General features: G+C 39.1%; 1 pseudogene; it reads left to right on the forward strand.

The window, feature by feature from the left end:
- The first annotated feature begins 399 nt into the window (after nucleotides 1-399).
- Nucleotides 400-2,739, forward strand: LOC140222864 (uncharacterized; annotated as a pseudogene).
- Nucleotides 2,740-3,002: the final 263 nt, after the last annotated feature.

Below are 3,002 nucleotides of genomic sequence, written 5' to 3' on the forward strand. Positions count from 1 at the left end.
CCTTCCACAAGATAGCGAGATACTTTGTCCATGTAAAAAGTGCAAGAATAGAATAAACCAGAGTCATGATGAAGTTAGGACACATCAGCGGTGCGACGGTATTATAAGGTTATACTACTTGGGTTCATCATGGTGAGAATTATGACAGACCATCAATTGCATTTGTTGATGTGCCAAATATCACAACATTGCCTACTTCAGGTATAGTACAAGGTCGTCGGGATGGAGAATCGGATAGCATGGAAGAACTACTACATGCTGCATTTGGTAGGGTTGCAGGCATGTCTCAAGGCGAAGCAGATGATTTTCAGTCAGGATTTGTAGATATGGAACATAATGCCCCAGAGGATATTGTGACTCCAGCTCAAGGTGATGATTCGGGGAGGGATCAGAATATACATGCAAGATTCTCCAAGTAATGATGTGGATGTATGTTTGCAGCCCCTGATCGATGAGCTTTTACTGTTGTGGGATGGAGTTGAAACATTTGATGCCTCTTCGAAAAAAGAATTCCCTCTCCGAGCTACACTATTGTGGACTATAAATGATTTTCCAGCATTAGCTTACCTATATGGATGGAGCACAGGTGGTACATATGCATGTCCTTCTTGTGGTCCAACGACAAAATCATTTCGCCTGAAGAATGGTAAAAAGTTATGCTATATGGGTCATCGTCGATGGCTGCCAGAAAATTATAGATACCGAAGGCAAAGGATGCAGTTTGATGGCTCAATAGAGACTGAACTTGCACCTAAAACAATGAGTGCCACAACTGTTCTTAAAATGTTAGAAGGGAAAGAGTTTGTGCTAGGAAAAAAGGTGTCCACAGCAAAGAAGGACAACAAGAAAGGCAAGAATAAGGAAGTGGTGGCTGAAAGTTTTATGAAACGCAAGCGTAAAACAAAAGGACAAAATAAGGAGTCAGATGGGAGTGGTGCTAAGGAAGAGAAGAATCCTAAAGATTGGTTGAAAAAGAGGTCAATTTTCTTTAAGCTACCACATTGGGAACACAATAGATTAAGACACAATCTAGACGGAATGCACTTAGAGAAAAATGTGAGTGACAACTTTATCTCAACTTTGTTGGCTATTTGTCATAAAACAATGGATGACCTTAATGCACGACTAGGTTTAGTTGAACTTGGAATTCGAGAGGATCTTCATCCTCTTGTGGATAATGAAGGAAAACAGTCGCTTCCTGATGCACCTTTTACCATGTCTAGAGAGAAAAAGAAGATCGTTTGCTTAGTAATTAAAAACCTTAGGACCCCTGATGGATATGCATCAAACATATCTAGGTGTGTGAACATAAAAGACTTTACATTGAGTGGACTAAAGAGTCATGACAATCTTGTTTTACTACATGACATTCTTCCAGTGGCGCTCCAATCCTGTTACCCTAGCAAAGATGTTATGAGGATAGTTGTTGAATTATCTAATTTCTTCAAGATGCTGTGCTCCAAGGTGATAGATGTGGATGAGTTGGTAAAGATTCAAGAGATTATTGTGAGCGTGCATTTGATGGTGCATTTGGTAGAAGAAGTTAAACTTGGTGGCCCTGTTCAGTACCGGTGGATGTACCCCATGGAGAGGTATGCAACTACATTTAATTTGCACTATCATTGTCAATAATTTTTACAACTTACATATGTCCATAATTGGATATAGATTTTTTGTTCGGCTAAAGGCACTTGTGAAGAATAGAGCTCACCCAGAAGGTTCAATTGCTGAAGGATATTGCATGGAGGAGTGCCTGAACTTTTGTTCAAGATTTTTAGAAGGAACTACATGTTTTACTAGGCCATCCAGAAATCCTAAACCTTCCGATGAAAAAAAAGGCATGTACTTGTTTGATAGTGCTGGTGAACCAATTGGAAAGTGTACTGGTGTCAACCTTAATAAGCATCTTCTTGTTCGGGCACATCGATATGTCTTGCGACATTGCGATGAACTTGAGGACTTACGCAGGTTTGTTCATACAGTGCTCCCCGTTATGTTTATTTTTGTAGTAACTTGATGACATGACACTGATCCGATTGTTGTAGAGAATTCTTGGAAGAGGAGAAAAGCAAAATGGATCCATCATCTAATTTGACACCTTGTTCCATTGAGAAGTTGACCAATGAACACTTTCCTGATTGGTTGGAGCAAAAGGTGTGCAAATCTTAAATTGATGCATTTTAGGCATACCATTAATAGATGGAATGGATCTAATATAATCCCTTATACAAACAGGCTATCCTAGGGGATGGAACAAGCATCACGGCAAAAGTTAGAGCATTGGCTGCAAAACCTAGCAGATGTGGTGTGAGATGCAGTGGTTACAGTATTAATGGTTTCAAGTTCCACACTATGAGCCGTGAAGCTGCACGCTTGACACAAAATAGTGGCATAGTGAACATCGCACATGATGGTGTGAATTATTATGATAGATTGTCAGATATAATTGAATTGTCATATGCATAGTACAAGGTAGTGCTTTGCAAAGGTGAATGGTATGATGTTCATCATCAAGCTAGGTTACGACAACATAAGTTTGGATTCACCCTTGTGAATTTTTCTCGAAAGATACACACATAACAAAAATTAGAGCATGATCCTTTCGTTTTCTCTTCACAAGTGCAGCAAGTCTTTTATGTCCAAGATCCAAAAGCAGAAGCATGGCACACCGTGGTGAGAGTTATCCCACGTGATAATTTTGACATGGGTGCTTAATTGTTGGCAGATGAAACAGATTAGAACAATATAGTCTTCTGTAGCACTGAATATTTGTGTGAGCGAAATATAACCAGTACATCATATATGCTTTGGAATGAATCAAACTGTAATATCCTATTTAGATCAGGAGAAGTTTGTTGTATAAGATCTATGTCAGGGTATCATGTCATGTTTGGGCTGTGGAACTGTCAATTTGAATATATTTGATTTCTTATTGTGCTTCGATTTCTAACAAACAAGAACTCTGTCATTGCTTGTCCTTGTTCACTGAGCAATTCATTTTT

This window comes from Setaria viridis, chromosome 5 (genome assembly GCF_005286985.2).
Source record: "Setaria viridis chromosome 5, Setaria_viridis_v4.0, whole genome shotgun sequence".
Classification (NCBI taxonomy): Eukaryota; Viridiplantae; Streptophyta; class Magnoliopsida; order Poales; family Poaceae; genus Setaria; species Setaria viridis.